This window comes from Balaenoptera physalus (genome assembly GCF_965194825.1).
Source record: "Balaenoptera physalus genome assembly, chromosome: X".
Lineage (NCBI taxonomy): Eukaryota > Metazoa > Chordata > Mammalia > Artiodactyla > Balaenopteridae > Balaenoptera > Balaenoptera physalus.
In genome coordinates, this window is record NC_138903.1 from 20,925,451 (window position 1) to 20,950,291 (window position 24,841).

General features: G+C 38.2%; 1 long non-coding RNA gene across 1 annotated transcript in view; it reads right to left on the minus strand.

Moving 5' to 3' along the window:
* Positions 1-1,123: 1,123 nt before the first annotated feature.
* LOC309652990 overlaps positions 1,124-24,841 on the minus strand; it is a 135,077-nt gene continuing 111,359 nt past the window's right edge. Inside the window, exon 4 of the long non-coding RNA XR_014258953.1 lies at positions 1,124-16,822. This is a non-coding gene — a long non-coding RNA (uncharacterized lncRNA). The remainder of the gene's footprint in view (positions 16,823-24,841) is intronic.

Here is a 24,841-nt window from a genome sequence, read left to right on the forward strand (position 1 = left end):
AAGGACTACCACTCTTCCAACTACCAAAAGTGTTGCTGCTCGTGCATGGGAAAAGCAGTTGTGACCAAACTAAAGAAGAGAGTCAACCTGTCATGAACAATCATATAAGAAAGCATCTGGTATTTTTCCTGTCTCTCCTCCCAAGTCCTGCATCAGAGGTACAAACACAGAAAGGATGGCAGAAGTGTGCATCTCTGTATTCATTACATACTAGAGAAATAAATATTATTTTAAGAAAAGAATGAAGCCACATCCAAATACTCGAAATCTTTAACTGCTTTCATACTATTCACCTCCTCATTCCCATTAAGGAAACTGTGGGCTTGGGAGAGTGTTCATCAGAATAAACCAAAGGACCTACCTCCTTATGTTTTATATGGTTCTTGAATGACTCAAACCGTTTGGCATCAAGAATTACACATTATAAAGAATAAACTAGATACGGAGTGGGAAGCACAAAACAATGTTAAAGCAGAGAATGAATAAATGTGTAGAGGTCATCTCAATAGATGTAGAAAAATTATTTGACAAAATTCAACATCTATTCATGGTTTAGGAAAAAAACTCATCAAACTAGGAATAAAAGGAATCATCCTCAATCTGATAAAGGGCATCTACAAAACAACCCTGCAACTAACATCATACTTAATGGTGAATGGCAGGAGCTCAGCTGAGTTAAGAGAGCTGAGCTGCCAGGTGTCTAGAGTAGACAATTAAAAAAATAAGCCAAGAATAAAAGAAACAATAAAGCTTTTTTTTTTTATAAATTTATTTATTTTATTTATTTATTTTTTTTGGCTGCGTTGGGTCTTCGTTGCTGCGCGTGGGCTTCCTCTAGTTGCAGCGAGCAGGGGCTACTCTTCCTTGTGGTGCGCAGGCTTCTCATTGCGGTGGCTTCTCTTGCTGCGGAGCACGGGCTCTAGGTGCGTGGGCTTCAGTAGTTGCAGCACACGGGCTCAATAGTTGTGGCTCGCAGGCTCTAGAGCGCAGGCTCAGTAGTTGTGGCGCACGGGCTTAGCTGCTCTGCGGCATGTGGGATCTTCCCAGCCCAGGGCTCGAACCCATATCCCCTGCATTGGCAGGCGGATTCTTAACCACTGCGCCACCAGGGAAGCCCAACAATAAAGCTTTTAAACATTTATTGTAATAGTATAAGCAAAATGGCTAAAGTCAGAGAAAGTACTGACTTTCCCTACCCCTCCACACCCACTTCGATTTTCCCCAGCAGTTGAGGGTCAGGTAAATCAGCACAGATGTGGGTGAGGGTTCTCTCACTGTGGACGTATCCCAAACAAAAGGCTCCTGTATGGACTCAGGCCAGTGAGAGGGAGAGGGGGGAGGGCTAGGCATGGAAAAATACTGAGTACTGACTCAGAATGGGGACAAGTATCTTCAAGTTTTCCCCTTATCCCCCAAAAGGAACCCTCCACAGAGGCTCCTGAGGAAAGCCTTGCCCAAAGAGTACCTGGGCTAAGAATGAAAATATGTGTAAGAACATGGCCGTCCAGAGAGATCTGAGTCTTTGACTGCAATTCCCTTCAGAGACTGCAGTGCAGTCTGGTGGGAAGGGCATTTCCCCTGTGAGGTCTGCCAGGTAAAGCCTTTGGAATTGCCTATGATCAGGCCTGATAAATCACATATAGGTATTTTATATAGGAGCCAGACTCCTCAGTTAAAGACTGAATGCTTCCCCCTAAGATCAGGAATAAGGCAAGGCTGTACACTCTTTCTACTTCTAGTCAACATACTGGAATTCCTAGCCAGTGCAGTCAAGCAAGAAAAAGGAAATAAAAGGCATATAGTTTGCAGAAGACATGAGTGTCTATGTAGAAAATCCCAAAGAATCTACAAATAAGTTACTAGAACAAACAAGTGACTTTAGCAAGGTTGCAGTATACAAGATCAATGTACAAAAATCAATTGTATTTCTATAGTCTAGCAATGAAAAATTGGAAAATAAAATTTTTTAAAAACTATTTAAATAGCGTCAAATAAATCATAAAATACCTTGGCATGAATCTTAGCAAAACAAGTGATGATATATATGATAAAATCTATAAAACACTGATGGAAGAAATCAGAGCAGCTATAAAACTCATGGGAGAGATATACAGTTTTAGTAGATTAGAAGACTCAATATTGTTAAGTTAGCAATTCTCCCCAAATTCATCTATAGATGAATGTAATATTTTAAAAATCCCAGCAGGATTTTTAGAGAAATCAGCAAGCTGATTCTAAAACGTTTGTGGAAAGGCAAAGGAACCAGAATAGTCAAAGTAGTCTTCAAAAAGAACCAAGTTGGAACACTCACACTACCTGATTAACTGACTTACTATATATAATCAACACACTGTGCTATTGGCCAAAGGACAGGCACATAAATCAATGGAACAAAAGAGAGTCCAGGAACAGACCCACATACACCTGGTCAATTGATTTTCAATGAAAGTTCAAATGAAATTCAAAAGAGAAAGAACAGTCTAGGGCTTCCCTGGTGGCGCAGTGGTTGGGAATCTGCCTGCCAATGCAGGGGACATGGGTTCGAGCCCTGGTCCGGGAGGATCCCACATGCCATGGAGCAACTGAGCCCGTGTGCCACAACTGCTGAGCCTGCGCTCTAGAGACCGCGAGCCACAACTACTGAAGCCCATGGGCCTGGAGCCCGTGCTCCGCAACAAGAGAAGCCACCACAGTGAGAGGCCCGGGGGCCACAACGAAGAGCAGGCCCCACTCACCGCAACTAGAGAAAGCCTGCACAAAGCAACAAAGACCCAATGCAACTAAAAATTTTTTTAAATAAAATTAAAAATAAATTTTAAAAAAAAGAACAGTGTATTCAACAAATGGTGCTGGGACGTTTGGACATCCACATGTAAGCAGAAAGGAAAGAAAGGAAGGAAAGGAAAGGGGAAAAAAGGAAAGGAAAGGAAAGGAAAAAATAATTTTAGTCCATCTGTCACATCAAATACAAAAATTAGCTCATAATGGATCATAAACCTAAATGTAAAACCTAAAACTATAAATATCATAGAAGAAAATAGAGGAAAAAATCTTTGTGACCTTGAGTTAGGCAAAGAATTCTTGTATACAATATCAAAATCAGGATATGTAAAAGAAAAAAATAATAAACTGTACTTCATCAAAATTAAAAACTTCTCTATCAAAAGACACTAAAGTAATGAACCAACAGGCCACAGAATGGAAGAAAATATTTGCAAAATATGTGTCTGATAAAGAACTTGTCTCCAGAATACATTAAGAGCTCTCAAAACTCATCAGTATAAAAACAAACAACTTAATAAAAACTGGGCAAATGATTTGAAAATCACTTTACCAAAAAAGATTTATGGATACTGAATAGACATATGAAAAAATGTTCAACATCATTAGTCATGAGGAAAATGCAAATCAAAAGCACAATGAGATAACATTACAAATCTATTACAATGGTTAAAATTAAGAAAACTAACTCTACCACGTGCTGGCAAGGTTGTAGAGTAACTGGAACTCTCATACATTGCTGGTGGGAATGCAAAATGGTACAGCCATTGTGGATCATACAGCATGCTGCCTTTTGAGGCCTTTTGAGGCTGCCTTCTTTTACTTATCTTTCACTTATAATGCGTTTGAGATTCATTCATGTTGTTGCTTGTATCTATAGTTACTTGCTTTTTATTGCCAAGTAGTATTCCATTTTATGGATAAACCAGTTGTTTTTACCCAGTTTGGGGCAATTATGAATAAGGCTGCCTATAAACTTTCACATACAGATTTTAATGTTAACATAAATTTAGATTTCTTGAGGGTAAGTACTTAGGAGTGCAATTGCTGAGTCACATAGTAAATGTATATTTAACTTTAGAAGAAATTGCCAAACTATTTTCCATACCAGCTGTGCCAAAATGGCTAAACTACAGGGACAAAAACAGACCAGTGGTTGCCAGAGGCTGGGGTGGAGGGAAGGGTTGGCTACAAATGGCCACAAGGGAACAATGTGAGTGATTTTATAGCTTGAAGGTGCTGTGTTACAGGACTGTATGTGTTCGTCAATACTTTTATAACTGTACACTAAAATGAGTGAGTTTTATGGATGTAAATCATATCTCAATAAACCTGAATGAAAACCATTTATGTAGAAGGAATGCATAGAAATCCTAGGACATCCTATGCCATATTTAAACCAAAGATCTGAGATAACAGATGGCTTCCCATTGCCTTCAGGATAAAAAAAAAAAAATCTAACTCCCTTAGTTGGATGTATGTGGGTTTTAACCATCTGGCCACTGCCTGCTTCTAGGAGGTCAGCATTAGTTCCATTTGGGTCTCATCTCAACAATGACTATCCACATTTGGGCATTTCCATTGTTTTTTGAGCTTGTTTTCAGCCCTTCCCAGCCATTCCATTGACTTCTGAAGTCATAATCTTCCTGCTTTAATACTTTAATACCTAGACCCCACCAAGCCTTCTCACCCGGCCTTGGTATGCAGCTAGCTCACTGACAGACCTCTTGGCAGGGTCCCAGATTCTCCCTACATACAAGCAGCCAAGAGAAGGGGCGTCACCTTCCCAGCCTCACTTCAGAAGACTGAACGAGACATAAACATAGGTATATATGTGCAAGCACATGTTTCCTGTAACACCTCTGTGACGCTCTTTACAGATAACCAACTCCTTTTATTCTCTCTGTTGATTCAAGTATAGCACAGCTTGACATCCCTATTGCTAGAGAATGCAATAAGTCTGATCAACAGTCGCAAAACTAGGAGCAGTGGGGAGCCTGGATGTAGCACTCTCAGGCTCTCATGCAGCAGTTTTTGCAAAGTGGATTCACCAAAGGTTAGTCACAGCATAGATAGAAGGAACTTTACTGTCATGTCCCTGTTTGGACCCTGAATTCTAATAATCACTCCCAACAGTTTGAATATATCATTCTGTTTCTAGAAAAGCAGGCTTTGCACCCCTGATTTTACCAGAGGAAATTTTTTCAGAATAGAAGAAACAATGATTAGGCAAATTCTGAAGAAAATAATTTTAAATATGTGTTCAAAGTACTTCTTGCTGGTATTAAAAATAGCAAAGATGGCTCAAAGTGAAGTGAAGATAAGCCTATCAAGGACATACGGTTTCAGCAAAGCAGTCCATGACAACCATTTCAAATGCTTCGGGGTCTTTCTCAATTATTTCTGACTTCAGAGTCATCCATGTTCCATGCTAAAATGAGACCTCTGCTTAAGAATGACTATCACTGCACATGTTTAAAAAAATTTTAATGTTCTCTCTTTTTTTTTAATCTAAACCAACCTATCCCATTAAGCAATTGAGTTTTGCTTTCTTAAAACTCTTTCTTTCCTTGGATTCTGGGACTTTACCTTCTCCTCATTCTTTTCCTACATTTACAGGCAACTTCTCAGTCCATCTTCTTAACTGAGCTCAGGGCATGTCCCTCCCACTCCCCATCCTGGTGGAAATCCTCCTGTAATTAGCGACATTAGAGTGTTGCACATAGGAAAAGCTGAAGACAAAAAAGCAGTTTGGAGGGCTCTGCTCTGCACTCGACCTCTCAAACATCCCATGTACTCCTCTGGTTTTTAACAACTTCCTGATTTCCAAACATGTGGCTCTACTCCAGACTTATTTTCTGAGCTCCAGAGTTATCTAGTAGTCTGGCTGTCTTGTTAGGGGTGCCACAATCTCAAAGAATCCAAAAGTAAACTCATCCTTTCTCCCTATCCATTTTCCCAACATATTCTTATGTATACTCCATATCTTAGCAATAATTTCTCATACATTGATTGTCTTGCCAATTCTACCTCCTAATTATGTCTTGAATCTGCCTCTTTCTGTTCATTCTCACTACTATAACCTTAGTCCAGAATGTCTTTAGCTCTTGTATGGGCTCTTTCTGTAGCAACTAGTTACTTTTCCTCATACACACACAATTTCACTCCTCCCTTCCAGTGCATCCCTTACATCCTCGCCAAAAAGGTCTTTCCAAAATGCAAACTTGACCATATTTCTTCCCTAGGTAAAATTCTCTAGAGGTTTTCATTGTCTACAGGATAAAACCCAACTTCCTTAGACTTTTTCTAAATTGGCTCCTACCTACTTGCCATCTCTTTATCTCCTAATCAACCTTCAAAACCATACTCAGATGTCAACTCTTCTATGAAGCTCTCCTAACCAACCCCTCTCCCCACAGTCCACTTAGGCCCTCCTTCCTCTATGTCATGTACCTAGTATCCTTATCATTGCTAAAATAAATTATAATTAATTTGTGTACAGGTGCTACTCATCTAAAAAGATGACCTCTATGAGGAAAGATTATTTATTGTTCCTATCTACATACTTAGCACTTGTTCTCAATCACCAGATGGTGAATGGATGAATGATTAAAGTGAAGAAGAAATCAATTAGTAAACCATCAACGACTGTTTATTTTTCTAAACATTCTGACTAGATTTCCTAATTGTCTTGAATGAAAAAGTTCCTGCTGCCATGATCATTTGAGCAATTGAAACTGCTATGTTGGCATCTATTCTGACAATAACTATAAAAGAAAAATAAAACCTTGTTACATATCTGGTGCTCTGAGTAATAACCTTGAAAACAGGCCATGAAATTTCCCCATTAAAAAAAAAAATCCCAATGATGAGGTCTCTGCCATAGTAATAAAATTCTGGTAAACACCGTGACCATTTATTTAGGAGAAGAATGAATTTGCAGCCTCAAGTGCTAGAGTCTCATGGAGAAGGAGTCAATACAGCCAAAAAGAAAATCCCTGTCACATTTAAGAGGAATAGAAACTTTATCACCCTGGAATATTCCAGGTCAAATTCAAGATGGATCATTCTTTGACATTTTAATAGGTGCAAATTAAATATGGTAATAGGTACATTTCACACAAAGCGATATCTCCTGCAATCAGACCACTATAAAGCTCTTTTTTTTAAGTAAATACTTGGATTGAGTATCTTTATATTCCCATACATATGCACAGATGCTGTCAGATGAGAGAATAGCAAAATTAATCTGTTCAGATAAAAAGGGTGAGTCAAAGAGAGACAATGATTACCACTGTTTTGCAGAGTAAGCTAAATTTACATTTCTGTTGTGTGTCATAATCAATTGCAATGAGAATAAAGACCAGCAGTCTGGGAAATCTCTAACAAGCCAGGAGCCCCTGCTCAGCTACATCTAACTTAGACTCTGACCCACACTGACGCCAGAAATAGAAGAATTTGTATGAATCTTTCAAATACCACAGAGATAATGGAAAGCCTAAGTCAAATTTCAGTCATTGCCCCACAGAGTTGATAAACTCATGCAATACTGACATGTCCCTGAAATTGTAAAGCAATTAAATATTTGTCAAAATCAAGCCTTTTCTATTTGGCTCAAATTCTGTTATTTTATGTCTTCCTACAGCTCCCTCAAATTTTGCCTATTTATATTTCCAAAATCAGTGGCAACCAAGTGTTTCAGTCGGGGTCCAAATAGGTTGGCACACTCAAATTAGGTTAATTTGAGGAGGATTTATTTTAAAAGGACCTCTTTTAAAAAGGTGTGGGCAAGATGCAGGGGAACCACAAGTAGCCCAGGGTTAACAACACAGGGGCAATTACAACCCCTAGGCCGAAAGGGAGGGGGAAGGGAACAGTTTCCAGAAAGCAAAGGAGAGAGTTGTGTGAAGGGCACTGACCTTCAGAAGTTCTCAGCCAGCCCAAGGTAATTTTGCAGGGAGGGAGCCAGGAGATAAATACCTGATCTCACTCCCTCTCTGAACTTCTGCTGGGGCTACCATGGGCTGAACCTACCTGGAAGCCAGAGGACATAAAACACCTTGATGACATCCACACAGGTCAGCATCCCAGGGCAAACACTAAAGGAGACTGGCTCTGGAAGGACAAATGGAATCTATCCAACACTCCATGTTTTAGGGCGAAACAGTTTTTCTTTTCCCAAGCATCATCTACATATAGTTAAGTGTCCACTGTATGCAATGTACACAATTATAAAAACATGGTGGGGCTGGGGTAAAGGAAGCTGAAGATGGAAGGAGAGTCACAAAGGAAGAAAGTACTCTTCCTACAGGAAATTAAAATTAAAACATGTTTCTAACTGGGGCAAAACTCATTCAACCACCATATTTCCCAGTGAAAATCCGCTCAGAGTGCAGCCTATGGAGGAGCAGTGTCAACATCGTCTGGGAGATGATTAGAAATGCAAAATCTCAGGCTGCACCCCAGACCACTGACTCAGAATCTTTTTAACCGGGTCCCCAGGTACCTGTTATGCACATGAAAGTTTAAGAAGCACTGCTTTAAGGACTCCCTAGAGTTACTCAGGGAAATAAGAGAAGTCTGGAGTAATTAAAGCTAGTGAGATTTCACAGGTAAAGGTTCATGGAGGAGACATATTTGAGAAGGATATTAAAACATTATGTTACAGAAAACGTGGCTTTTTATTTCGTTATAAAGTCAGAAAGCAAATATAGTTAATCAGTAACTGAATATATAACATTCAATCAAAAATATAGTCAAACACTGATGCTGAATATTGTTCCATTAATACAAAGTTCTTTCACAATAAAATAAAATTCTTATGCTACATAAATTCTCTAAAGGTTCTCTAAAGAAAGGGACAATCCAGGCTGATTTAAATTGGAAAGCTCCTGCTTAGGTTTGGGGCTTTGCTGTCTTTCTCTTCTTAATGCTATTTTCATTTCTATTTCAGGCCCAACTCTGGCACTTAATGGGTGTTCAGTAAATACTTTTTGATTGATTGAAGCCCAACTGATTTAAAATTGTGTGCTAAGCTGTAATAATAGATCAGCATCAGAACGCTAGTTGTAGATTTCTACTTAGAGAACACCACCATCTAGTGTCTCCACAAGAAGGTACCACCTCCAATCCAGTGTATGTTTTACCTAGCAGTAAGAGAAAATTATATTGCTAAAGTGACGGAGAAAAGACAGTCTCTTCAATAAGTGGTGCTGGGAAAACTGGACAGCTACATGTAAAAGAATGAAATTAGAACACTCCCTAACACCATACACAAAAGTAAACTCAAAATGGATTAGATACCTAAATGTAAGACCAGACACTATAAAACTCTTAGAGGAACACATAGGAAGAACACTCTTTGACATAAATCACAGCAAGATCTTTTTTGATCCACCTCCTAGAGTAATGGAAATAAAAACAAAAATAAACAAATGGGACCTAATGAAACTTCCAAGCTTTTGCACAGCAAAGGAAGCCATAAACAAGACGAAAAGACAACCCTCAGAATGGGAGAAAATATTTGCAAACGAATCAACGGACAAAGGATTTATCTCCAAAACATATAAACAGCTCATGCAGCTCAATATTAAAGAAACAAACAACCCAATCCAAAAATGGGCAGAAGACCTAAATGGAAATTTCTCCAAAGAAGACATACAGATGGCCAAGAAGCACATGAAAAGATGCTCAACAGCACTAATTATTAGAGAAATGCAAATCAAAACTACAATGAGGTATCACCTCACACCGGCCAGAATGGCCATCATCAAAAAATCTACAAACAATAAATGCTGGAGAGGGTGTGGAGAAAAGAGAACCATCTTACACTGTTGGTGGGAATGTAAATTGATACAGGCACTATGGAGAACAGTATGGAGGTTACTTAAGAAACTAAAAATGGAACTACCATATGACCCAGCAATCCCACTCCTGGGCATATACCTGAAGAAAACCGTAATTCCAAAAGATACATGCACCCCAATGTTCATCGCAACACTATTTACAATAGCCAGGACATGGAAGCAACCTAAATGTCCATCAACAGAGGAATGGATAAAGAAGATGTGGTATGTATGTACAGTGGAATATTACTCAGCCATAAAAAAGAACAAAATAATGCCATTTGCAGCAACATGGATGGACCTAGAGACTGTCAAACTGAGTGAAGTAAGGCAGACACAGAAAGACAAATATCATATGATATTGCTTATATGTGGAATCTAAAAAAAGGGGACAAATTAACTTATGTACAAAACAGAAATAGAATTACAGATGCAGAAAACAAACTGACGGTTTCCAGGGGATAAGGGAGGGGGAGGGATAAATTGGGAGATTGAGATTGACATATACACACTACTATATATAAAATAGATAGCTAATAAGAACCTGCTGTATAGCACAGGGAACTCTACTCAATACTCTGCAATGGCCTATATGGGAAAAGAATCTTAAAAAGAGTGGATACATGTATATGTATAACTGATTCACTTTGCTGTACACCTGAAACAAACACAACATTGCAAATCAACTATACTCCAACAAAAAAAAAGGTAGCCCATTGTGCCACATCTATCTTACTACACCACTAACGAAGTCTTAGAATTATTTCAGTTTGCTTTTCCCATGCATCAGTTCCATCTGTGAAACAGGAGGAGTGCTTTCATTTACTGTGGAAAACCAGCTCTCCCTCAACATCTGTGCAGCCCAGCCCACATCCTCTTACCTCAGTCCTTACAAACTCACTGCATGCTATGCTGTTTTCCAACTTCCAGAACCTGTGTGCCTGTGCCTCAGGGCTTTCTTAGGACACCAAAGCCCACCTTGCTGCTCACACAGCAGGCCAGACTTAGCATCAACCTTGCTCCCAAAAAGCCCCAATGGATGACTAATGGGAGTTGGCGTATAAACATCCCAGCACCCTTGCCCCTCAGGAGGGAGACTCTGTTTCCTAGACTTTTCTCATGACATTAATCAACAATCACTCACAGTGGTGGGGTTTTTTTGGCCACCTTCTCTTTCCTGTCTCACTTCCCAACTCCCATACCAATGTTTCCTCACCTCCAGATGAACTACTTGTACTTGAGTCTTTGCCTTGAGGTCTGCTTCTGGGGAAATCCAAACTAAGACATTCTCTAAAAAAACACTTCACTGAGGTATGACTGAGATGTAAAATCTGTACATATTTCATGTATACAACTTGATGAGTTTGGGGATAAGTATACACCTGTGAAACCATCACCACCATCAAGACATCCATAGACCTCCATTACCTCCCAAAGTTTACCCTCATCACTTTTATTACTTTTTTGTTGTAAGAACACTTAACATAAGATCTGCCCTATTAGAAAAATTTGAGTATATGATACAGTATTGTTAGCTATAGGCACAGAACTTATTTATCTTGCATAAAATGTTAATTTGGTAAAACGTGAACCTTGGAAATAACAATCTTTATACTTGTATACTAACAAATGCTCAGATATGAAATGTACTTTTATTCCAGTGACATGTATTGTGACTGGTTTAGCAGATCAGGTGTGGACCTGTAAATCTGAGTTTTGCCAAAAAAGTTTTCATAATGGAAATGGGAATTAGAAGATAATATTTGCACATATAACCTTGGTTATGAAAAGGTGACTTTGTTCATTCAAGGCTCAGAGCTATATTTATGTCCAACAACATCAACTTGTAGTCAGCAAATATTTATTGAGCACTTGCTGTTTGTAGGCACTGTTCTAACTGTTGGCAATACAGCAATGAACAAAACAAAGCTTCTGCTCTTATGTAACATTCATGTGATGAGGAGTTTACAGCATTAGGTTGAGAGGGGTTAGCAAATGATGAGCCAGGCATGGCACATTTCTTTGCTGCCTGTCTTTGCCAATGGTTTTGGATGGGATATGGTGCAATAAGAATGTCTCTCTGTGTGTGGCTTATTTCACTGTCATAATGTCCTCCAAGTCCATCTATGTTGTCACAAACGGCAAAATATCCTTCTTTTTTAAAAAGGCTGAAAGTGAAAGGGAATAACCTACAACCAAGATTACTCTACCCGGCAAGGATCTCATTCAGATTCGATGGAGAAATCAAAAGCTTTACAGACAAGCAAAAGCTAAGAGTATTCAGCACCACCAAACCAGCTTTACAACAAATGCTAAAGGAACTTCTCTAGGCAGGAAACACAAGAGAAGGAAAAGACCTACAATAACAAACCCAAAACAATTAAGAAAATGGTAATAGGAACATACATATCGATAACTGCCTTAAATGTAAATGGATTAAATGCTCCAAACAAAAGACATAGACTGGCTGAATGGATACAAAAGCAAGACCCATATATATGCTGTCTACAAGAGACCCACTTCAGACCTAGGGACACATACAGACTGAAAGTGAGGGGATGGAAAAACATATTCCAAGCAAATGGAAATCAAAAGAAAGCTGGAGTAGCAATTCTCATATCAGACAAAATAGACTTTAAAATAAAGACTATTATAAGAGACAATGAAGGACACTACATAATGATCAAGGGATCAATCCAAGAAGAAGACATAACAATTGTAAATATTTCTGCACCCAACATAGGAGCACCTCAATACATAAGGCAAATGCTAACAGCCATAAAAGGGGAAATCGACAGTAACACAACCACAGTAGGGGACTTTAACACCCCACTATCACCAAAGGACAGATCATCCAAAATGAAAATAAATAAGGAAACACAAGCTTTAAATGATCCATTAAACAAGATGGACGTGGGCTTCCCTGGTGGCACAATGGTTGAGAATCTGCCTGCTAATGCAGGGGACACGGGTTCGAGCCCTGGTCTGGGAAGATCCCACATGCCGCAGAGCAACTAGGCCCGTGAGCCACAACTACTGAGCCTGCGCGTCTGGAGCCCATGCTCCGCAACAAGAGGCCGCGATAGTGAGAGGCCCGCGCGCCGTGATGAAGAGTGGCCCCCGCTTGCCGCAACTAGAGGAAGCCCTTGCACAGAAACGAAGACCCAACACAGCCAAAAATAAATAAATTAATTAATTAATTAATAATAATTTAAAAAAAATCTGTCCAAACAAGATGGACTTAATTGATATTTATAGGACATTCCATCCAAAAACAACAGACTACACCTTCTTCTCAAGTGCTCATGGAACACCCTCCAGGATAGATCATATCTTGGGGCATAAATCAAGCCTCGGTAAATTTAAGAAAATTGAAATTGTATCAAGTATCTTTTCTGACCACAATACTATAAGACTAGATATCAATTACAGGAAAAAAATCTGTAAAAAATACAAACACATGGAACCTAAACAATACACTACTAAGTAACCAAGAGATCACTGAGGAAATCAAAAAATACCTAGCAATAAATGACAATGAAAACACGACAACCCAAAACCTGTGGGATGCAGCAAAAGCAGTTCTGAGAGGGAAGTTTACAGCAATACAATCCTACCTCAAGAAACAAGAAACATCTCAAATAAACAACCTAACCTCACACCTAAAGCAATTAGAGAAAGAAGAACAAAAAAACCCCAAAGTTAGCAGAAAAGCTGGTTCTTTGAGAAGATAAACAAAATTGATAAACCATTAGTCAGACTCATCAAGGAAAAAAGGGAGAAGACTCAAATCAATAGAATTAGAAATGAAAAAGGAGAAGTAACCACTGACACTGCAGAAATACAAACGATCATGAGAGATTACTACAAGCAACTCTATGCCAATAAAATGGACAACCTGGAAGAAATGGACAAATTCTTAGAAAAGCACAACCTCCTGAGACGGAACCAGGAAGAAATAGAAAATATAAACAGACCAATCACAAACACTGAAATTGAGACTGTGATTAAAAACCTTCCAACAAACAAAAGTCCAGGACCAGATAGCTTCACAGGTGAATTCTATCAAATATTTAGAGAAGAGCTAACACCTATCCTTCTCAAACTCTTCCAAAATATAGCAGAGGGAGGAACACTCCCAAACTCAATCTACGAGGCCACCATCACCCTGATACCAAAACCAGACAAAAATGTCACAAAGAAAGAAAACTACAGGCCAATATCACTGATGAACACAGATGCAAAAATCCTCAACAAAATACTAGCAAACACAATCCACAGCACATTAAAAGGATCTTACACGATGACCAAGTGGGGTTTATCCCAGGAATGCAAGGATTCTTCAATATATGCAAATCACTCAATGCGATACACCATATTAACAAACTGAAGGAGGAAAAACCATATGATCATCTCAATAGATGCAGAAAAAGCTTTTGACAAAATTCAAAACCCATTTATGATAAAAAAAAAACCCTCCAGAAAGCAGGCATAGAGGGAACTTACCTCAACATAATAAAGGCCATATATGACAAACCCACAGCCAACATTGTTCTCGATGGTGAAAAACTGAAACCATTTCCACCAAGATCAGGAACAAGACAAGGTTTCCCACTCTCACCACTATTATTCAACATAGTTTTGAAAGTTTTAGCCACAGCAATCAGAGAAGAAAAAGAAATAAAAGAAATCCAAATCAGAAAGGAAGAAGTAAAGCTGTCACTGTTAGGAGGTGACATGACACTATACATAGAGAATCCTAAAGACTCTACCAGAAAACTACTAGGGCTAAGCAATGAATTTGGTAAAGTTGCAGGATACAAAATTAATGCACAGAAATCTCTTGCATTCCTATACACTAATGATGAAAAATCTGAAAGAGAAATTAAAGAAACACTCCCATTTACCATTGCAACAAAAAGAATAAAATACCTGGGAATAAACCTGCCTAGGGAGAAAAAAGACCTGTATGCAGAAAACTATAAGACACTGATGAAAGAAATTAAAGATGATACAAATAGATGGAGAGATATACCATGTTCTTGGATTGGAAGAATCAACATTGTGAAAATGACTATACTACCCAAAGCAATCTACAGATTCAGTGCAATCCCTATCAAATTACCAATGGCATTTTTCACAGAACTAGAACAAAAAATTTCACAATTTGTATGGAAACACAAAAGACCCCAAAGAGCCAAAGCAATCTTGAGAAAGAAAAACGGAGCTGGAGGAATCAGGCTCCCTGACTTCGGACAATACTACGAAGCTACAGTAATCAAGACAGTATGGTACTGGCACAAAAACAGAAATATAGATCAATGGAACAGGATAGAAAGCCCAGAGATAAACCCATGCACATATGGTCACCTTATTTTTGATAAAGGAGGCAAGAATATACAATGGAGAAAAGACAGCCTCCTCAATAAGTGTTTCTGGGAAAAATAGACAGCTACATGTAAAAGTATGAAATTAGAACACTCCCTAACACCATACACAAAAATAAACTCAAAATGGATTAAAGACCTAACTGTAAGGCCAGACACTATCAAACCCTTAGAGGAAAACATAGGCAGAACTCTCTATGACATAAATCACAGCAAAATCCTTTTTGACCCACCTCCTAGAGAAATGGAAATAAAAACAAAAATAAACAAATGGGACCTAATGAAACTTAAAACCTTTTGCACAGCAAAGGAAACCATAAAGAAGACAAAAAGACAACCCTCAGAATGGGAGAAAATATTTGCAAATGAATCAACGGACAAAGGGTTAATCTCCAAAATATATAAACAGCTCATGCAGCTCAATACCAAAGAAAAAAACAACCCAATCCAAAAATGGGCAGAAGACCTAAACAGACATTTCTCCAAAGAAGATATACAGATTGCCAACAAACACATGAAAGGATGCCCAACATCACTAATCATTAGAGAAAGGCAAATCAAAACTACAATGATTATCACCTCACACCAGTCAGAATGGCCATCATCAAAAAAATCTACAAACAATAAATGCTGGAGAGGGTGTGGAGAAAAGGGAACCCTCTTGCACTGTTGGTGGGAATGTAAATTCATACAGCCATTATGGAGAACAGTATGGAGGTTCCTTAAAAAACTAAAAATAGAACTACTATACGACCCAGCAATCCCACTCCTGGGCATATACCCTGAGAAAACCATAATTCAAAAAGAGTCATGTACCACAATGTTCACTGCAGCACTATTTACAATAGCCAGGACATGGAAGCAACCGAAGTGTCCATTGAGAGATGAATGGATAAAGAAGATGTGGCACATATATACAATGGAATATTAGTCAGCCATAAAAAGAAACGAAATTGAGTTATTTGTAGTGAGGTGGATGGACCTAGAGTCTGTCATACAGAGTGAAGTAAGTCAGAAGAGAAAAACAAATATTGTATGCTAACACATATATATGGAATATAAAAAAAAATGGTTCTGAAGAACCTAGGGGCAGGACAGGAATAAAGACACAGACGTAGAGAATGAACTTGAGGACACGGGGAGGGGGAAGGGTAAGCTGGGATGAAGTGAGAGAGTGGCATGGACTTATATATACTACCAAATATAAAACAGATAGCTGGTGGGAAGCAGCCCCATAGCACAGGGAGATCAGCTTGGTGGTTTGTGACCACCTAGAAGGGTGGGATAGGGAGGGTGGGAGGGAGACGCAAGAGGGAAGAGATATAGGGATATATGTATATGTATAGCTGATTCACTTTGTTATAAAGCGGAAACTAACACACCACTGTAAAGCAATTATACTCCATTAAAGATGTTAAAAAAAAAAAAAGAAACATAGGAGAAGGGAAAAAAAAGCCATCGGGGTCTACAGGGAATTAGGAAATTGGTAGAGGTGTGAAATTGTCTTTCAAGAGCTAGACTCACCCAGACAAACCCTAAAAAGTCCCATATTTCTCTAAAATGAGTATTCAGAAAAAGGGTTGGATATGAGGGTGGGGTATGAGTTTAATGGTCATTATCTTGATCTTGCTTGTTAAATTCCTTGAGTATAAAGAACCTTCAGAACATGCTGAGTTTCACAACTGTGCTCCAGAACACAGAAGCATCTGTTATTCATATCTACTCACGGATCTGAACTTGATGAATATGACACCTTCCAAATTGCTAGGTTTGCCTGAGTTGAGTACACATCAAAGACTCATGCTGCACCTGTAAAACATGAATTAATATTAATGTTCATTAGCTTGGATCCTTTATTTCCAGGATCATATCAAACATGACTAAAGACTGTTCAAGGGCTATTCCTCTCAGTTTCATATGACGATATAACCAGGTTCAAGGCCAGCCCTAGGCTAAAACGTGAAGGAAGCAGATGCTATGTAACTGGGAGATCACATGATTGAATATTTAGGAAAATAAAGCAGAAAAAATGCCAGCGATGCCAGCCTCATAACAATAAGAGTAGCCATCCCACCTTTCCACAATCCACACCCCACCCCAACAAGAAAGTTTCAGCTAGAATTTTTCAAGTTAAAATGTATTGCTGACTTGCTTATTTTCCTTTGGGTAAAAAGGGGGGGATATATTAAAGACACATTTTGAAATGGCAGTGATAAAATTGTTTCTTTTCACATTTTCTTAATATGTATACCCTTTATTCTCTAAATGCCAATAACTAACACATGATAATTTCCATTTAGTTCAGCTTAGCATTGCTCCTGTGTAAACAGTATAGAAAAATGGTAAGGCTAACCATTTAGGTTTATTCACATTAAGGCCAGGACCCCAGCACAAATTAAATTCTCATTAAAATTCAAACCATGAACAGAAGAGCAATTTAAATATTGAACAAGGTGGGTCTCAAACCATGTATCCCATATTCAGCTCAGTCCACTAATGTGGTTAATGATCTAGACACAGGACCACTGGGAATGCATATTGACCAGTTTGGGATGCAGGGAAAGCACAGTAGATACTGCAGTGATCAGTGGTCCAGAGGGTTGAGATTGTTAAGGCAGTGTTATCAAGTACTCAGAAACAATACACTCATGAGAAACATTATGACAGGCACTTCCAGCTGTCCCCCTTCTCTCTCACAATAAGAGAACCCCTGATTTTAAGCTAGACTCTTAGCCTCCCCAGTTTAAAACATTTTCCATGCTACTCTGTAACTGGTGTGGTTCTGTGTGTCTATGGTCTGGTCAAAGGAAGATGAGCAAAAGTAAAGTTTACATCATTTGGGTCATGTCCTTAATGGCAAGAATGTGGCCCTCCACTCCTATTTTATACCCTTCTTGCTGCCTGGAATTCAGATGCTAGGAGAGTCATCTTGGATCATGTGGATGAAGTCAACATTCTAAGAATGACAGAGCAAAAAGATGGAGGGTGCCTGGGCTCTAGATGATGTCTCAGTACAGCAGCATCATAACTGCTGAGATTTTACTTTGAGAAATAAATTAACCTCTATCTTGTTTAAGGCATTGTTCATTTTCGTCTCTGTTAGAGCAGAGATTTTATACTATTACAAATACATGGCAAATAATTTCTTACTAATAAAATTTTAAGGATGGATGATCATGAGTTATTTATTTTGTTTTAAATTAGAGTAGTTGTTCTATTATAATACTACTCACACTAACTTCTATTCCAATATGTTTTATAGAGCAGGAGAAAAGGAGTATAATTGTATGGAGCATGTCACAAATTGTGAGAAGTCCACAGTGTACCCATATGATGTGTCCAACACGTGAATGCCATCTGTTATGTGTACTACGGGTTGAAAACTGCTAGACTGGAACAGGAAGCTAAGAAAACCATGGCTGTAGGTTTAATACCCATGTGGATTACTTGTCTTATACTCAGATTGTACTCCTTACCTCATTGATTGAGTTGACTAATTGATATCATAAGGCAAAACCAGCAAGAAAGCTGGACGCAAAATAACCTCCACTCATGGAAGAATCATATAGGGCACAAGCCCTACTACTGGGAGGGCAGCTTAATGACAGCCAAACGGGCAAAACTGAGGTAATAATGAGCTAAACAATAAAAAGCATGTTTTGCTTATAAAAATGTCAAGAAATAAATATATAAGACTTATATTGGCCAGAACATGAATAAACAAGCACTCTCCTACACTATTAGTAGAGTGTATATGTTTAATCCAAAGAAAAAAATCAGACAAGAATCAGACAAGTGCACAAAGATGTAATGTACTAAGTTGTTCATCATAATGCTATTTTTTTTTTAATTTTTGGCTGTGTTGAGTCTTCGTTTCTGTGCGAGGGCTTTCTCCAGTTGCGGCAAGCGGGGGCCCCTCTTCATCGTGGTGTGCGGGCCTCTCACTATCATGGCCTCTCTTGTTGCGGAGCACAGGCTCCAGACGCACAGGCTCAGTAGTTGTGGCTCACGGGCCCAGTTGCTCCACGGCATGTGGGATCTTCCCAGACCAGGGCTCGAACCCATGTCCCCTGCATCGGCAGACAGATTCTCAACCACTGCGCCACCAGGGAAGCCCCATAATGCTATTTATAATAGTGAAAAATTGGCTACAACTTACATGTCCAACAACAGAGAACTGGCTAAGTAAATTTAGTGCATACCTGTGATGGAATAATTTGCAGCCATTAGAATTGAATTATAGAAGATTATTTAATTACATAAAATCAACAGTGCAGGTTTAAAAATACATGCAGTATGATCTGGATTTTGTAAAAAAAAAAACACACACACACACACACACTATATAGATATAATTTACATGTGTGTTTAAAACATTTAAAATGTTAAAATGCAGGACTTCCCTGGTGGTCGGGTGGTTAAGACTTCGCCTTCCAATGCAGGGGTGCAGGTTCGATCCCTGGTCAGGGAGCTAAGATCCCACATGACTCGTGGCCAAAAAACCAAAATATAAAACAGGAGCAATATTGTATCAAATTCAATAAAGACTTTAAAAATGGTCCACATCAAAAAAAAAAGTCCAAAAAAAGAATAATAAAATAAAATGTTAAAATTCTAATGTTGGACTTCCCTGGTGGAGCAGTGGTTAAGAATCCGCCTGCCAATGCAGGGGACATGGGTTCGAGCCCTGGTCCGGGAAGATCCCACATGCCGTGGAGCAACTAAGCCCGTGCACCACAACTACTGAAGCCTGTGCACCTAGAGCTCGTGCTCCACAACAAGAGAAGCAACCGCAAGGAGAAGCCCCCGCATCAAGACGAAGAGTAGCCCCCACTCACCGCAACTAGAGAAAGCCCGCGCACAGCAACGAAGACCCAACGCACCCATAAATTAATTAATTAATTAATTTAATTAAAATTCTAATGTTATCTCAGGGAAGGAGGTTATGAGTAATTTTTATTTTCTTCATGTGCTTTTGTTTGTTTTTTTCAGAGTCTTCAGTGAAAATATATGTTAATTTTACAATCATATAAATAAATGTAATTTTAAAAGGCAGGATGAGAAGACAGGAGGGAGGGAGCAAGGGAGAGGAAGAGTGAATGCAGACTCTTGTATGCAACAGATCTGAATCCGCATCCAGACTCCACCTCATAGCTCTTTGACACTGAACAAACTCACAACTTCTTTAAACCTAAGTTCCCTCATCTGTAAAAACAGGACCAATAATTACCTGAAAAGGCAATTATGAAGGTTTAATATCATCATATGTGAGTATTTTCCAAATTTCTGAAGAACATTAATCATTTTAAATGCTCAACTATTTCCTTGGGAAATTCAAAATGTATGTTTGGATATTAAAGATTCTACCAAGCCTCCCTTAAATAAACCAGTTTAACTTCATTTAATCTAGCCCTCCCTGAATTTACCTGACCATGGAAATATATTTTACAGAATATCTATGAACCTACTTAATTCTGCCCAACACATCTTGGGAAATGCTGACAGGTTAATGGACACGCTCCATTGGGTAGTTTTTGGACTTTTTTCACCTATAAAGGACTGAGACTGGATTCTTATGATGCCAGAAATAGTGAACTACACTGCGCAGAGGACAGCTCATAATTAAGAACCTAAAAGAATGATGAACTTAAAAAGGAGAAGTTGGACTGGAAATAACACTGACAAATGCTGCAACGTGTTATTTCCCAACACAGGAATGAGGTATTTAATGCTGAAAGGAAAAAAGGAAGATGATGTCATTCCCTGTTAACATAAAATCATGATTTCTGTTGCTGATACTAAATGTAATGTGTAATCAAAAAATGAAGTTTACATGGGAGTAACATGTTGATTAATCCTAATACATGCCAAGATCCTTACAGATAAAAGCAAGCCAATTTCAATTTATGATTTCATAACACATTAACATTCTCTAGGGGTCTTTCCAACAGGAGATAGCAAGGCCCACCTTCAATATAATTAATCGTTTTACTTACAAATTGAATAATCAGACCCTACAGATATTCTTCAGGGGTCAGCATGAAAACTTCCCAGAAGAAATTAAATAATACATGATAAAACCAACATGTTTCACGGATAACACCATGAAAATTCAAAAAGCATTTTACGTTTTCACCATCGTTACCTTTAACTTAGTACAACTAATGTAATGAATGAATAATTGGATAAGGTAAAAAGTGCTTTGCGTATGATTCATAAATGGTGAAGGTGGATGAATTAAATACGCTCTCAAAATCTCTTATAACCCTGTCCCTGTATTCCTCATCTTCAATATATTGTTGACATTAGAAAAAAGTTACCATATGCCAACTGGTATTGAGCAAGTGGTGGATGAAGGGGAAATCTCTGAGAATTTGTAAAGACAGTAGCTTCCAGGAGATTCGCAGCCCAAAGTCAAATCACCTGGGTGGGCCAAAAAAACTTCAAGCAGGGTTGTTATTTTTTTTTTAACATCTTTATTAGAGTATAATTGCTTTACAATGGTGTGTTAGTTTCTGCTTTATAACAAAGTGAATCAGTTATACATATACATATATCCCCATATCTCTTCCCTCTTGCATCTCCTTCCCTCCCACCCTGTGGGAAGCATGCAGTCTTAGCGGGAGGTAACTCCTGGAGGAGACAGTATGTTTCTCACAGAAAGCAAAGCCCTTACCCTTGACTTGGAATGCACTCTTTTTCCCAGGCCTGAGGAATGCAAAAGAGATTAGCAAAGCTATCTCAAGCCAGGAGACCTCAGGGAGCTGAGAGTCCTGGTTGTTCCTTATGGCTGGGGGCTGTGTGTGTGCCTGGTTAGGGAAAGATAATGTTCAAGGATAGTTGTTGTAAACTTGTTGATGTCCATGGTGGTGACTGAACTGAGACGATAAGCAATTCTATGAGTTCATTGTCTAATAATGAGTTCCTCTCCTGTCTATATTAGATTCAGTAAATTCTAAATAAAGTGCCTTGCAACCATCAGTTGTCTTGGTCCTTCTGACCCCATACGCACGGTGCTATTCAGTCCCTTACCCCTCTCCCTCGGGACCTGGAAGACCCCCTGCGGTGGCTGGACCATCACACCACCCTCCCTATCCCACCCCTCTAGGTGGTCACAAAGCACCAAGCTGATCTCCCTGTGCTATGCGGCTGCTTCCCACTAGCTATCTATTTTACATTTGGTAGTGTATATAAGTAAGTCAGAAAGGGTTGTTACTTTATATCTGCAGTTCTGAGCCTTGGATGCTCATTGGAATCACCTGCGTAGCTTTAAAAACTGATGCCTGGATTCTACTTCTGCAGATTCTGATTTAAATGGTCTATATAGTTCAGCTTGGACATCAGGATTTTTTAAAGTTCATCAGACATTTCTATATATAGCCAAGTTGGAGAACCACTGTTAGTGATCCTAAAGCATATGTAAATGCAAATACTATTTGGAGGAAGGCACATCATTCCTAGGTTGCAAAGAAGTCCCACACTGTTTTCAAGAACAATGACCATTACACAGACAAAAATAAGAAAGCCCCAAGAAAACGAGATACCATAATTAAGAATAAGAAAAAATAAGAGACTGTAGAAACAGACCCTTGAAGACTTCGAATATAGGAATGAATTGTTAAGACACAGACCTAAAACAAATATTCCTACTAAGCTTAATGAAATAAAACACAAGCCTGAAAATAACTTTACTGGAAACCACAAAAAGTTTCCAGGGAGATCTGAAAATGTAGCCAAAGAACTTATAGAAATAACAATTAAAATCTAAAATTTAAAACTCAATGGATTAGTTTAACAGCAGATTACATATAGCAAAAGGGAGAGTTGGTAAAATGAAATACAGGTCAGAAGAATCCAAAATGCAGCACAGAAATATAAAAATATAGAAAATTAATAAAAAGCATTTAAGAGACTCTACGTAGAGTGTAGAGTGAAAAGGTTTAACACATTTTTAATTAGAGTTCCAAGAAAGAAAAGAAAGGGTAAGAATTTGAAAAGTTAATGACTGAGAATTAATGAAAAATACAGATCTGCAGACTTAAGAAATCCAGTGAGTCCCAACCCGGATATATAAAAGGATTTTTACCTTAGACACATAATAGTAAAACTGCAGAACACCTAAGACAAAGAGAAGATCTCAAAAGTAATGAGTGAAAAAAAAGAACAGACTGCATTCAGATGAATGACAGACTGAAAGCTGGCTTCTTAACAAGAGCAATGGAAACCAGAGGAAGGTAAAATGATATATTCAGTATTCTAAAAGGAAATAACCACCAATTCTATGTTGAAAATTCTCAAGAGTGATTGTAAATTGAAGACGTTTTAAGACAAACAAAAATGGAGAGAATTTGCCTCCAGCAGAATCTCACTAAAGGAAATTCTAGAGAATGCATTTCAGGCAGAAAAATTCCAGAAGGAAGAATTATGATGGAACAAAGAATATAGAGGCAAGGAAGAAGTGGAGCTGTCAGAAAATCTTTTAAATATTACTTTAAAAAATCAATAATAATAATGTTTTTGAGATTAAAATATAATTCTTACAAAACAAGAATAATTTATAACTGAAGAGAGAAATAATGAAATTAAGTGTTCTAAGACCCTTACAGTGTCCAAGAGAAAAATAAAGGTACCTATTAATTTTAGACTTGACAAATTAAGTAAGCATTTTGTAATTCTAAGGACACCACTAAAAGAAAAAAAATGTTTAACTTTTGAAACTGGTAGAAAAAATTAGAATGATTTAAAAAGTACTCAATCTGAAATAACGCAATAAAAGAGAGAAATAAAAGCACAAAATAGAATGATTAATTAAGACCAAAACCTATTATTAATTCCTTCAAATGTAAATCAATCCAATACTCCAGTTAAAAGACAAAGGGGGCTTCCCTGGTGGCACAGTGGTTGAGAATCTGCCTGCCAATACAGGGGACACGGGTTCGAGCCCTGGTCTGGGAAGATCCCACATGCCGCGGAGCGACTAAGCCCGTGAGCCACAATTGCTGAGCCTGCGCGTCTGGAGCCTGTGCTCCGCAACGGGAGAGGCCACGATAGTGAGAGGCCCGCGCACCGCGATGAAGAGTGGCCCCCACTTGCCACAACTAGAGAAAGCCCTCACACAGAAACGAAGACCCAACACAGCCATAAATTAATTAATTAATTAATTAATTAATTAATTAAAAAAAAAGACAAAGGTTCTTAGAAAAGATATATTTTAACTTAAAAAAACTACATTTTAATCAAAAAACTACATTTTGATCCAAAGCGACAATATCTAGAAACTAAGGCTAGAAAAATGTTAAAGTATAAGGATAGAAAAAAAATATACCATGCAAACACTAATCAAAAGAAAGCTACTAGGATAGCTATAGTACTGTCAGAAAATATGTAAGTCAAAAAGTATTACCAGAGATAAAGATAATCACTTTATACACATCAAAGGTAAAGTTTACCAGGAAGATAAAACCATTTAAAACTTGTACCTAATAATATAGCATCAAAATAATTAAAGCAAAAATTGAAAGAAAAAGGAGAAATACACAAAGTCATAAACATAGAGATTTTAACACAGGTCTCAGTAATTAATAAATAAATATAATAAAAAACCAGAATGGATATGGAAAATTTGAACAACACGATTAACACACAAGTTCTAATGGATATTTACAAAATACAACAATAAAATATACTCAGTGTAGAATTATTTTCAGAGTATTAAATATTTATAAACAAAATGCTTGACCATGAAGCTGGCCTCAACAAATTTCAAAAGACCAAATCATACGGAGCATATTTTCTGATAACAATGCAATTAACACAGAAGAAAATTAC